This window comes from Cygnus atratus, chromosome 1 (assembly GCF_013377495.2).
Source record: "Cygnus atratus isolate AKBS03 ecotype Queensland, Australia chromosome 1, CAtr_DNAZoo_HiC_assembly, whole genome shotgun sequence".
Taxonomy (NCBI): Eukaryota; Metazoa; Chordata; class Aves; order Anseriformes; family Anatidae; genus Cygnus; species Cygnus atratus.
In genome coordinates this window covers 84,278,885-84,292,688 of record NC_066362.1, presented here as the reverse complement: position 1 = coordinate 84,292,688, position 13,804 = coordinate 84,278,885, and the positions used below count along the sequence as shown (strand labels likewise).

Below are 13,804 nucleotides of genomic sequence, written 5' to 3'. Positions count from 1 at the left end.
GAACAGTAAAGTCTTAAGTGCACAAAGTTGATTTATTTCTATATATCTTTTAGCAGATATGGACTGTTGCCACATAATTGCTAAAGGTTAAAATAGCAGGGCAAGCAATGGAGATAGCCAACTAAATCTTGTTTGTGAAATCCCTGTATTCCTTCTGTCATGCAGAATCAACTTTGTCAGTCATTAACTTTGTAACCTAAGCTACTTACCACACCTGTGGGCTTTCAAATGGAATCAACGGAGTTAGTTTTGACCTTTAAATGACTCGAAAAAGGGTACTTGAGAGACTATTTGACTGCTGTGTGATCGTGCTGCAGAGAAAGTTGTGCTAGAGCTCTGTCAATTTAGTAAAGTGGGACCTCCTGGAAGGGCATTCACTGTCTAAGCCCCTTGACTCTGAAATTGGATGCCCCTTTAGCCTGGATTTATTGACTCTCCTGTAATGATACTGGGCTGCTGTCTTTACTGGAAGACTGAAAGAGGCCTTGGAACATTAACTAGGGGTTGATATTTTGATGGCTTGATGAAGCCAATTGTTTCGTGATTCTTAAAGACAGTTGAGTCAATTTTGAGTCATCTCTGTAATACCAAAACAAAGCACAGTAACATTTAATGTTTTTATTTTAGACTATATAAGCAGGAAATACTTATATACGATTAGAATACAATCAAGGTGAAGAAACAGATTGCTCTGATTGGGAACAGGGCATGACAGGAAAGCAAGTGCAAAGCTACATGTGTTAAAGGAATTGAAATAAGATCTCTTGCAAGTCTGGATTTGAGGTCTAAGATGAGTCATTAGGGAAACAGCAGCAAAAGTTCCTGTTGATGAGGTAGTCTATCAACTCATGTGTGAATTAGCAAAATACTTTCTAGAAGCTGAGAAATGTATTAGTATCTATCCCCCAGGCCCCTAAAAAGTAAATGCCAGAACAAAATTGCTTAAAGAGCCAATTGCATGTCACTCATTACTTGTGAAGAAATTCTGTATCTTCTCAGTGCCAAGACTCAAGCAGCAGCCGAAAGTGTAAGCAGAAAGCTTAGAGATTTACTCAACCCAGCTGAACAAAGAAACGTCCACCTATCCGTCTAGCCAGACTACTGGGAGCTACCCTGAACTCCTCAACAAGCCAATATTACGTTCTTTCTCCCTGCTTCTTGAAACAACCAGACCTTAGTCTCTCAACCAGTCTGACAATCTCTCTCATTCTGGGAAGCAAAACCATGAGATTCCTACAGATTAGTCACAAATTAACTACCTGAAAATACAAAATGTAATTTGGGTTGAAAAAGGCCCATCAAATATTTGTCATTTTAAGCTTTACTACTTCTTCCATGATGATCTGTCCTTCTATACCTATTGATGTTTCTCACGTTACTTGAGGCACGGGTTTCAACTTCTCAGCTGAAACATTTTCCACTTACTGGTTTACAAATCCTCTCTGAGAAGTGGAATAATGGTACCTTCTTGAAGGCCATTATTAAGTGGACATAATAATGTAAGTGTTTACTATTTCAAGACAATATCCAAACACTGCTTTGTTATCTTATAAAAGATTCAACTGAAAAAAAATATATTTATTTTAAATATTTTTAATATGCAAAACATTGAGATATCACTAACTTCTGCATCATTAAATCTCTTTCTTGCTTGAGTGATACATTCATACTTCTCAGATTCTACTCTAAAGGAGATTAAAGATACCGTTAAAATATTTTATATATAACTCCACACATGGCTGCAAATATGTGTAACTTTATTGTTAGTTGGTATTAAAACTTACCTGCTTTAAGAAATCAACAGAAAAAAAAAATCCAAAAGAAATGGTAATCACTTCAGTTAAATTTAAAATTGTATCCCCCAAACTGATACAATAAAATGTATGCAGAAATGTCTATGTCTTAAATTACTAAAAGCATTTCAAAGCTCTTTCAACACTTCAATATCCAATACAAGTTTACTGTCAGAAAGGTCTACCATGAAATGTAATAAGCCTTTATGGATTACTGTAAAAAAACCATCAAGGAACTGGAAAATTATGGTCATCTCCTTAAAAATGGACGATTGAGAAATCTTTATTTCTTTTGCTGTGTTTTTATTATACAAGTATTTATAAAAGAGATGTAGTCTTCTTTCTATTCCTTTTGTTTCACTTTGACAGGACCACAGATAAGAGTGTGGCTGGAGAAAAAAAAGAAAAGGCAAACAAAAAAAAATTGCCTTTTTATCCATTGTCACTGAAATTTACTCTAAAATTGCAGTGATAATACTTACATTGGTTACAGCTGGATATTTTTTGAAATACAGTTACTGCTTGGATGAAATTCAGTTGTTTCCTGGTTTATTTACATATTAGTATTACAAAAACAAACCTACAAGTCATTCAGTTGTTTGCAACATATTTTACACCATAACACATTGTTCCAATTCTGCCTAAGGGAAAGCCAGACAGATAACATTCATAAGGAACATTTAAATCTTGAATTAAAAGAAACTTTGAAGCCAGTTTGAAGCTATAGCTTTAAGGTCTCTGCTTAATATTGTGTCATCTGCAAGTGAACCTAAAACTTCGATTAAAACTTTTGACCAGATCAAACAAAGTTTTAAGTTTCATTTCTTTTCTTATCACCCTGAGCCTCCTTTCCAAAGTAAAGCTTTAGACCTTCCTAATATGTTTCAGTTGATAAAAAATTAAATGTGAAAATTTAAAGCAAAGGGCATGAGGGTCTACATTCACCAAACTGTAGAAAGATGATTTACAGTATCTCCAGGACTATACTAGAGAAACTAAAATTGGACAGTGCTTGAGTTTTCAAGTTTGCACTTAAAATATCTCCAAATACCATCATCTTTTTCTTTTCTCCCCCCCCCCCCAACCCTCCCCCAAGAAGATATATTACTTTTGCTCATCTTAACATTCATCTCACAGCTCTCATTCCTTCTCAGAATGAGAAATCTCTGGTTTTACTCCTTATTCTGGACCACAATCTTTACTCCAGAAGTGGACACTGGGAGGATAGCTCAGTAAGTGACAAAGTTGTGTGGCTGCCTGTTTATAAAGGTCACAACTGATGAAAACAATGTGTGTTATATGAGATCCATGCTTAGTGACAAAGCATCTCCAGTTTCCCCCAAAATAAGAAATAAAAGATAACCACAGCTTCCACACTTCCAAGACAATTTTAGCTTGTTTTATCAATAGCTCTCAGCAATCTTTGGATTCCTCCATATTGACATTGCTTATAAATGCCCCTGAAGGTATATCTACATTGAACATAAAAGATGTCCAGAACTGGCATGGAGAACTGATCCCTGATCGTCCATACTACTTGCTACTTTGAGCCCACTCTCTTTTGGAGTGAACAAACCAGCTCTCCCTAAAGTATTATCTGTCCACTTCTGGAGTTAATTTTCTGCCCAGTCTACCCTCTCAAGACACAGTATAGATGACATTACACTTGGCTGGCTTACATCACCCCAAACAGTTTCTCAACCCTATCTCAGCATATTTTGCTTCTTCAGACATCCCCCAGTCACACAACAGAGCAGCCCACACTTTTATGTTTGTTACAAAATACCAAGTTGGCTGGTTCAAAGGGGCCCTGGTATTTCATATAGCTTGAACTTGAACAAGAAAAAGCAATTATGTTCTAGGACTACTGAAACCCCATAAAGGGCAAAGGAGACAGAGCAAAGTGATATCTAGCATGGGCATGGCCTGTATCCCCTAGAAAGAACTCATCTGAAACATTATAAACATAACCCTGTCTGTACCATTGGTCCCAGGGGCAGGGATTGCTCCCTGCCTTTTATGTAGCCATGCAAACATTCCTTGGAGGGTTATCCGAGAGCAGAGAGCAGTTGAAGCAAAGTACTCAAACGGAACAACCCAAAATTACAGGCTTACCCTAGGGTCCATGCACGAAATATTTGCCAGCTATGCTGATCATTCATTAGCTAAGGGTTCATTTTCCATGGAGGTCCCTTGGCCAGGGGAGGATCAAGCAATTATATTATCCACCTAAATAACCTGAGTGGAGCGCACCATTTTTTTCCTACCCATTTACTTGGTTTCCTTCCCATGAAAACTAAGGCAAAAGAGAACTGGGTCACACACTGCCAGTAGAGTCAAGGAAGGTGAAAAGTTCTCCCAGACTTCACAGATTGAACAGATCTAATGTTGTCTATCAATTTATCATATGGAAGTCACCCAAAGAATGCACACATGCATATACATGAGAACACTGTGTTACTGTGAAGCTGCTCCTAGCTTTTTTTGCAGATGAATTGCATGAAAAAGGAACTGACTTTTGCACCAAGTAGTTATCCTTCCAGCACTGACTACTACAGCAATATAGAGATGTTCTATGGTTTCCAGTTGAAGATGGTCATTTTGTCTACCATGGAGAAATAAGTCATATTTCTGGAAGTACTTACAGATACTGTTTATATTAAGTAATATAATTAAAATTATAATAAAATTATATTAAAAATTAAAATTAAATCTATTCTCAGCTAGCAATATATGAACTGCTCTAATGATTTTTAGTTAACTAAAACTATAGCATTTTAATTCATTTTTTCAGCTAGTATGATCATGTGCAATTTTGGGATATGGCTAAAGATCTTTTTCTGGATTTATTCTTTATATCATCAATTTTATATGATACCAACCATTTGTGACTCATTATTAGTCCTCACACTGGGTAGCTAAATTTAATATTGGAAATCCATTGACAGCAAGTGCCCATAAATTCATCAATGACATATTACCGTAGCATTAACTTTTAATACAGACATAGGAAGGATAAACTTCAATGGATTTAATTTTAAACAGTTCTTCTCAAGACTGCAGTAATGGTTTAATGACAGAGATTTTCAAAGAAAAAAAAAGTATGGAAAATGAAATAAAGCTGTCCTCAAAGAGCAAAAGCTCACAGAATTTTGAAGAAGAGTTCAGCAGTTGTCAATGCCAATAGAATTTAATGGAGTAGATACAAAGCAAAAGACAAAATCAATATGTAGGTGTTTGTGCTTCATTTCTTTGTAGTTGTCAAACCTTTGAAGTTGTTAAATAAGGACTTACAGAGTAAGAATAGACGTCTACTTTGACATTTCCTTAATGCCATGTCAAGAACCCAGCAACTCACGTGCAAAAAAGTTCATATGATATGGAAAAGAAACTCAGTCTTAGAACCATATGATGTGAAAACTGCCTGTGTAAGTCTTCAGATTATTTTCATACAATACAAACAAAAATCATAAAAAAACCCTCTCAGTTTCTAAACCTCTGGTGAGGGGGAAAAAAAAAAAAAAAAAAGCTTTTTTCCCATTATAAATATCTTTTGAAACAAAGACACTTTAGCATGCATGTACAGAATAGAAGGGTATCACTTTGCAGGCTTAAATGGTTGTATGATAGGAGATCACATTCTTTAAGCATTCTCTGTTGAAGTGTTTCTCTGAAGCAGGTCTCGCTTTCTACCCTACAATCAAAAAACAGCTCTTCAGTCAGTTAATAGTACAGTCATCTTTCACAAATCTCACGAGTCCACAGTCCTTCCATGAGAACCCAGATCATTCAGAGCTATGGGATGGAGACACCATCCCCTCCCCATAAAGTGCCTGGTCCTCCCATGAAGATGCTATCAGCTGTCCCCACCTCCAGTGGGGCTGCGACCTGCAAAGGCAAAAGACAAGTTTTTTCCTCTAGCAGGAAGCTATCGCCTCCCAGCCAGCCGCTCTGTGCTGTGGAGCTGGGGCAAGTCAACCCAATCATATAGCGACCATTGGGAGACGTTTGTAAAAGGGGAATTTAGGGCAGAATAAACTGGAATGTAAATTCAAGTCCCTGTGCTAACTCCCAGGTGGGTAGTTCCTGGGCTCTGATTCATGATCGTTGCCTGATTAAGCTGCAGCAGAGGTTAGTATTACCTCCCCCCCAAAAAAAAATAAAATTTGGCAGTTAAAATAAACCAACAGTTCAAGGGACTTAATTTCTTCAACTGCTGCAGCTAAATCCTGCAGGGATTGTGAATCAGATCTCTCAGGTACCACAGCTCATTGTCTGGCATATTAAAATAAACTGAAATGTCCTTTGGGTTATGTTAACACTGCAGTGGCTCCAGAGTGAAAATGCCACTGTTTCATCATCCCCACTCCTGGGGCAGAAGCTTGCAGCAGGGGAAGGGGAGGACAGACACAGGCAGGATCTTCCCTAGCTGCCCAGAAAGAATTGGCAAAGCTTACGAATCAGAGCTCTTACTCTGACCCAGAAGTACCTTGTCTAGTTTGAGATAATCTACTTTGTAATTGTAAAATAGGTACTGCACTTAAAATTCACATCCTAACTTATTCTGTATTCATCCCATTATGCAGAGATACACAAGAAAGTAACATTAATAGCTTTAAATTTACATCGAAGTAAAAAACGAGTATTTACATTTTGTAAGTATAAGTGTTTCTATTAGTAGTTCAATAAAAAAAATCTTTCAGATAGGTATTGCACAATGCCATCAGCGTAAAGGAACTGAATGATCAGTAAGGGTCAAATCTGAACCATCCTGAGGACTGGAACAAAGTTAAAACCTTCATTTATTCAAAAACAGAAGCACACAGGGTAACAGCAAAGCAGCAATACCTTCTTGCTGGCTTTCTGTGTGCATTTAATTCTGTTGGTACAAACTTATAACTCTGACAGCCATTTTATTCCTTCACATATTTCTGGAGGCCTGAGGACAGATTAGGCACATTAATTTTCCTTCAAGGTCACTCCTTTACTGCAGCTAAAGGAGAAGCTCACACTTCCCAAGTATTCTTGTCTTCTGATGATTTGGATACTTAAGGAATTAATTTTAATTTAGACAAAATAGGCAGAATTTTGGAAGATGAAAATCTTGTTGGGAAACTGATCTCTTGATACTGGTTAGCATAGCCTGTGGTTTGTCTTTTTGGCATTAGATCTCAATGTCCATCTTGGCTAGATCTCAATGTCCATCTTGGCTAGCACAGGACTTCTCTCCAGGCAGTCAGCAAAGGGTTTGTTTGTTACAACCATGACTGTGATCCCTGCAGCCTGCTTGGGCTGCAATTCCATAAAACTCTATTACAGGCTTCTGACAGAGGTATTGAAAATAGAATTGGCATAATTGAAATTCAATGTGGGGCTGATTTTGTATTTTGGATGTCTGAATTTCATTAGGACTATTCATTTTTCCATGACAACACATAATTAAAACAAACGCTACTAGACATTGCCGCATTGAGTGTGTTTTTCCTGCTACCGAGGTCTCATTTTCATTTTAGGAAATTTTGTAGAAATGCAAACCTATGGGAGGGAGACTCCAGAGAATATTTTGTCCTCCAGTAACATGTATGGATGAGATGACTTGCTGAGCAACACATTGTTAACAACTTTAAGGTTTTGAACAAAAGTAGGAGGGGGGTTAGTTTGCATGCTGTTTGCTTTAAGAAGATAGCATATAATCAAAACAAGATCTCCCACAGGACAGATTCTTTAGTAGCAAAGGAAGGAAGGAAAGCATTACCCCAGACATTTGATATAGAGGGTATGACAAGAAGAAGAACAAAGGAACAATTCAATACCACTTATTCTTGCCGTAGCCGTAGAAAGTGCTACAAGGAATAGCAGGCACGTTAGAAAACACTGCTGCTGCAGCATCTACTTAAGGACAGAGGTAACTAAGTGAAGGAGATGACAGTCAGCTGCAAGGCACATCCTCATCCAATGCCACCCCCTGTTAGATGAAGTTCAGACTAATCCCAGTTTCTCATCTGGTAAGGAAAGGTCCTTATTCTGCCTCACAGTAAGCAAACCTAATTTTTGCTGCTATGATAGCTTTGATTGTTGAAAAGCACTTCTGCAATTTCTTGACTGCAGTTTCTAGAAACCACCACAATACAAACGATAATGTATATGCAATGATCTTCTGCTTCAGAAACACGAGCACCCAGTTCAGGGTCACAAATGGATAATTACATTTCAATACTTCCTCATTTCATGCTTTATCATCAGGACCTTGTTTGCCACTGCCAGCTTTTAGTGCCAGTCAACAGAGACTATCGGGAGCAATGTGGTGATTCACTTGACCGTTCAATTAATCCAGCTCCATTATTTCCAGTCAGAACTCTGCACAGCGTTAGCTCCCAAGGGAGTACGTGTTCAGTGAGTAAAGGAATATAATTACATCAAAACTCTTAGACACAAGACTTGAAAAGTTTCACAGTTGTGAAGGAGGTGCGAAGAAGTTCCATAGGAGCTTCTGCTTTCTAATTTTGCAGGAAGGAAACAACCTTATGAATCCCTTGTTCAGGCACCAAAAGTAAGGGAAGAATTTCAAGTCCTAAACTAATCCATAAATTCCTAGTTCATTAAAGTTATTAACTCAACAAAAACAAAATTGAAACATTGTAAGCTATCTGATCTCTTGCTTTCATCATTGGCTAGTCCCCAGTTAATTACAGTGAATTAATTACATTTTAAGTTTTTTTGCTGAATCTATCAACAATTTGCATTTGGTGCAAATATTCAAGTTTTGCAGAAGCAGAAACAGTTATGCTTTATCTTTATCTTCTACCAGTTATACAGGAAGTAACTGCATAACAGTGTGACTATATTATATGGAAAACAGCAATCAAAGCTACTCTGGCATAAACTCAGCGACAAGCTTTAATCTGTGACAAAACTATGTTTTAATGTACAGATTAAAAGCTATGTTTTTGTAATTCCATAAATAAAATTACTCATATGACAACATGAAAAGAGAGGTGTCTCTTCTATGATTCTATGATTTGCCACTGTGGATAAAATCACTGGATCAGACCAGAGGCTGAAGATTATTTCAGTAACTCTGCCTGGGTGTGACTGCGAACACTGATTTAGAAACTTTCTCCCAGAACTTCCCTCAGAAGAAGTTCTTCTATATACCCCAAAGGGGAAAAAAAAAAAAAGGCAAAGATTAGAGTTATTGAAAACCCCAGTAGACTCTGAAGGAGGAAATGAGTTAGGTTTCAAGAGAGTTGTCTAAACAATAGAGAACAACGGTGTCATCTGCTCGGCTGGGCAAGACAACTGATCCTTTCTGCGCAGTTAACTATTTTTGGTAAATGTATGCAAACACTGAACCAAAACACAATTATATGACATAATTCAGTTCCACAAACAAGCACTGCAATTTGATTCGGGAATGCTCAAACATTTCACTCATTACTATAAATATCTAAAGAAACCCATGTCCATGGAGCATTTCAGAACCTGCAGTGATGACAGCCACCTTTGCATCTGCTCGTTTTGCAGCAGCTTTTGATGGAGTATGGATTTCACCATCACTGGTCTTTGCGTCTTCCTGCTTGAACTTTCTGAGCCCAGACTGTCTGATCGCACTAGCCCTGTAGCCACTGTCGGCATGCTCTTCAGCAGCCCCGCCATCTCCCCCGCCTGCCTGCTCGCCCCCGCTTCCCATAATCTCCCCGTGGCTGTGATGAATTTGACTGCTACCTTCAGACAAATCATCCCCAAATGCACTTCACCAACTCTACACAACCTGATATCTCCAGCTGTCAAGCAGAAAATGTGCATTTGATGATGGCTTAAAGTGTAACATTACTCTGTCTCTAAAGTGAAATAGGGAATGCTAACAGTCTCTCTATTTTATTTTAATGTTGTGTCTGTGTTCAAAAGTCTCATTAAGCAGTGCTGCTCTTTTCCCTTTGAGAAGGATGCTTGTGTAATGCTTTTTCCTATGGGTGCAACAAAAATATACATGAATCACCTTTATTTGTGAGATTATCTGTGGAAGTTCTTTGCACACTCTAAGTTTAGAAAATAATTTATTTCGTTTTGGCAGATCTGTATTCCATCTAACAAAAAAGTCACATAAAAACGCATTGTTTGTCTGCATTATTTATTTTTTTGTCACCTCCATATAGCATTATAGACCTGTGCTCCATTTAGGGCAAAAATTTTGGTGATGTATGAAGCGAAGACATTGCTAAATATTAAAACAGTGCTCACCAGGATGACAAGTTTGAAGAGTGGAACAGAAGCTCTTTGGTAAGGTAAGATGAATAGCTGACAACTCTAAGGAGACAGAGCTTATATTGCTCTGTGAAAGTATACAGCCACTGTCACATCAAAACAAAGTTACTTGGAAGGAGAGAGGGATAGTAGTTATAAAACTGTCCTGGAAAGAAAAAAAAAAAAGTTTAATTTACCTTATTCTTCCTATGATACTAGTACTATAAATGTTACGATTTTTATTAACTAGAGGAAACCCATGCTCAAGAATACTTGAGAAAATTTAAAGATACAGAAATTCAGTTGCATTCAGAGTATCAAATTGACTGAAATCATTTGTCAGTTCTACTAGTCCTCTGGCCCCTCAAATATGGCTCCAAAAGCTCATTTCACATTCCTGCTACGTGTTAATTATCCACTGAACTCCATCTTTGTAAAGAGCAAGTGATAAAGTGCAATCACATTCATTCAGAAGCAGTACATCTCCTCCATTTTTTCTCAGTATACTAAACAAAATAACTTTCCTACAGTGGATATTTACTATAATTTTATGGTGAAACTTATCTTTTTGTTGTTGTTGTTTCAGGTTCATTATCACATTTATACCCTAGGTCTGTTCTTGGAGGAAACCTCTGGCCATAGACTACTTCTATGTATTTGAGCATCTTCCTGAAGCAAAAATTTCTACAGCAAAGTAATACAGTATGGTTATTTCCAAGTCATTGAACTAAGTATATAAAGAGAATGAAATAGATCAGCAACAGTATGTCAAACTGTGATTATATTTTAATCATAAAACTGAAATAAAATTTCCCAAATTATCCAAAATAATGTTGTACGTAATTTTGTCTGCAGCAGATACCATGGAGAAGCTGTTTTCAAACCCCACCAGGATTCCTTTTGAAATAAACACTTTTTTTTTTTTTTTAATTAAGCAAATGGCTTCTGTGAAAAGCTACATATGTTTGAAATGATGTGTGGCTTTGTCTCAGTGAGCTCTTAAGTCAAAGTATATCAAAGATGGGGAATAACTTCTTTTCTATCTCTAACAACAAGAAACTTTTAAATCATGAGCACAACAAAAAAAGATATTTTATTGGCTAAGAAGTTCTTCCATACCCCTCTTTAGACCTCAGACCTATTTAGAAAATATGAAAGTCATGCAGATCATGCTGGAGAAGAGACAGACCAAACAGTATATGATGACTTCAGTACTCAGGTCTGTATGTTCCAATTAAAGTATTTTCAAATCAAAATTATTATGCATTCAAAATTCAGGTTTGTTATGGAAATTCCATGGGTTCATTACATAAAACTAACACTGATACGATACTGATGACAAAACCAGAACACATTTGGAATGCACTACTGCAACTTTCCTATTTTTATTAACAAATATTGGTTGAGAATACAGGCACTACAAATGAAACTAACCTCACTTGCATTAAAACTTCCAGAAAACAAGAATACCTGAACACAAGAAGAAAGTGTTATTTGTAGTGAATGTATAGCAATATGCTGTGAAAGTACTCAGAAAAAATATTTCATTTCGCTTATTTTATCTGCCTCCTTGCTGCATAAATGCCAACTACCATCATAGAGTTAGTCAAATAAAAGATGTAAAATCTGTAGTATCTTCACCTCTTTAAATAAGGTAATCAGGATTTAATTTATTTCCAAAATGAGGAAATATGTTTATTGAAAGTGGGTAAATTTAATTAATTAATTAATGAAAAGAAGAAAAAAAAAACTTTTTCTGTGTTCTTAAGCATATAAAGCAAAACCTAGAATGGCCTTTTAAACATTACTGAATTTCCCTGACAATCCAGTGGTTTCTATACATCCCAAGCAAGTAAAAGGCTGTACAGCCAATTCAAATCCACTCTATTCTTCACGTGGACTCATCCTTTAAGGTAAGAGCTGCAGGAGATTATAAATACTCAGCCTAATGTAAAATAAAAACAGAGTGGGAGGAAGAATGAGAGATATAGAGAGAAATGCAGGGACACAAAGAGATGAGAGGTGTGGGGGGGGAGAGAGTGAGAAGAGACAGAATGGAAGAAAGGAGGACTGAGAGAGACTACAAAGAGTGGAGAATGCTTTGTGTGTCCACAAGAATCCCACGACTACATTAGAACTTGTGGAAGCGTGCCAAGACTGGCACAAAATTAGTAATGTTATCTTCTTCCCAATAGTGGTAGCCACCACAAGTAAAAGGTGAAGAGAGCTGGAAGCCTTCCCAGAATTTAATTTTCTCAGGAAAGTACTCAGCAGATAATTCTATTAAATTCTAAAATGCTGGATAAGAAAAACATAATCCCAAGTTTAAATTGCATGTCTGCATAGACTGTGCAAGGTGATTTTTTTTCTTCTCTCTCTTTTTTTTTTTTTTTAAATAGAGCAACCCAGGAAAAAGAGAAATGGCTTAAGCATCTAAGAACGGTCATTAAGGGTCTCTAGAGACAGAGAAGGAAATCTAGCAAATTTGAGTCCAGCATTCTCTTTGGAACCTTATATTGCTTTTTCTATTTAGAGATAATTTGTTTAAGTATGCACAGTGAGAGTAACATCTGGCAAAAGGATACAACTTGTTATTAGAAACATGTCAAACAGCTTATTAATAAATGCAGTATAACAGGGAACTCCTTAATATGTGATACTAAAAGGAAATCAATTATATTTGTGAGTCATAACAAATCACATAGTTTAAAATTGCAAGATGTAATACTCAGGAAGGACTGCTGAATTTATTCTACCACTCAGTTCTAACTTTAACAGGTGAACACCATTTGAAGGGAATTTACTGTTAACTAATTATAATTCCCCTATCTATTTATCTCTTTATATTTGTGCCTATAAGGTGCATGAGTAGTACTTTAGTAACACTGAACACAAATACAAATTTTAATACCACATAAAGCTAGTCTCCCTTTCATTGGTAGCAAAAAGCTATGCTATGAGGTGGGACAGTACCCATGAAATGACAAGGGCTACTTCTATTGTTGCATTTATATGGAACCAAATATAGATCATATTTTGTGAAACACAACTGGAAAAATTAAGTCATTACTTGTTGCTGAGTTTCACGACGATTACTCAAAGAACAGTCAAATGCCTGTGTTTATGTCAGGGGAGAGGTGGGAAGAGGAATTAATTTATCTACATAAAGATATAGAACCTCCCCCCAAAAAACAGCATAAGAAACTCAATATATATATATATATATAATACAGATTAAAAACAAACAAACAAAAAACAGAAAAAAACACACTTCTGTCTTGATGATAAGAAGCAAAAGTAAATAAAAGTAAATGAAAATAAAATACACAGACTTCCTGTAGAAGCTAGATGTTTCTTTTTTCATCCAGAAGAGACCTATTGCCTCTAAAGCAAATGTGTATTTCCTCTTATCTCTCCCCAAAATTGATTAATTTACAGTTGAATGTCCTATCATCCACTCATGAGACTTTTTTTTATTAATTTAATGGACAATCCTACCATATATTAATAAAAATAAAATAATCTTATAAATAATCTCATCTCTTAAAGAAAAGGTAAAAGAGATATAAAGCCTGAATAAGATTTGAAATGTTTTTTGTCCTACCATGGTAACTGTATAAGAATTTAGTATTTGCTTATGGAGATGTTATCTTTAGAAAAATACATAAAGAAATAGCAAAGAATAAAGTTATTAATAAATATCTTAAGTCATTTGTTTTGAATTTTGCAAGTCCTCCTGGCTAAGCATAACAAAATATTTCATTAAT

At 36.3% G+C, this 13,804-nt stretch overlaps 1 protein-coding gene across 1 annotated transcript in view; it reads right to left on the bottom strand.

The window, feature by feature from the left end:
* CADM2 (cell adhesion molecule 2) overlaps positions 1-13,804 on the bottom strand; it is a 645,157-nt gene that overhangs the window by 389,127 nt on the left and 242,226 nt on the right. The gene's annotated exons all lie outside the window — the stretch shown is intronic.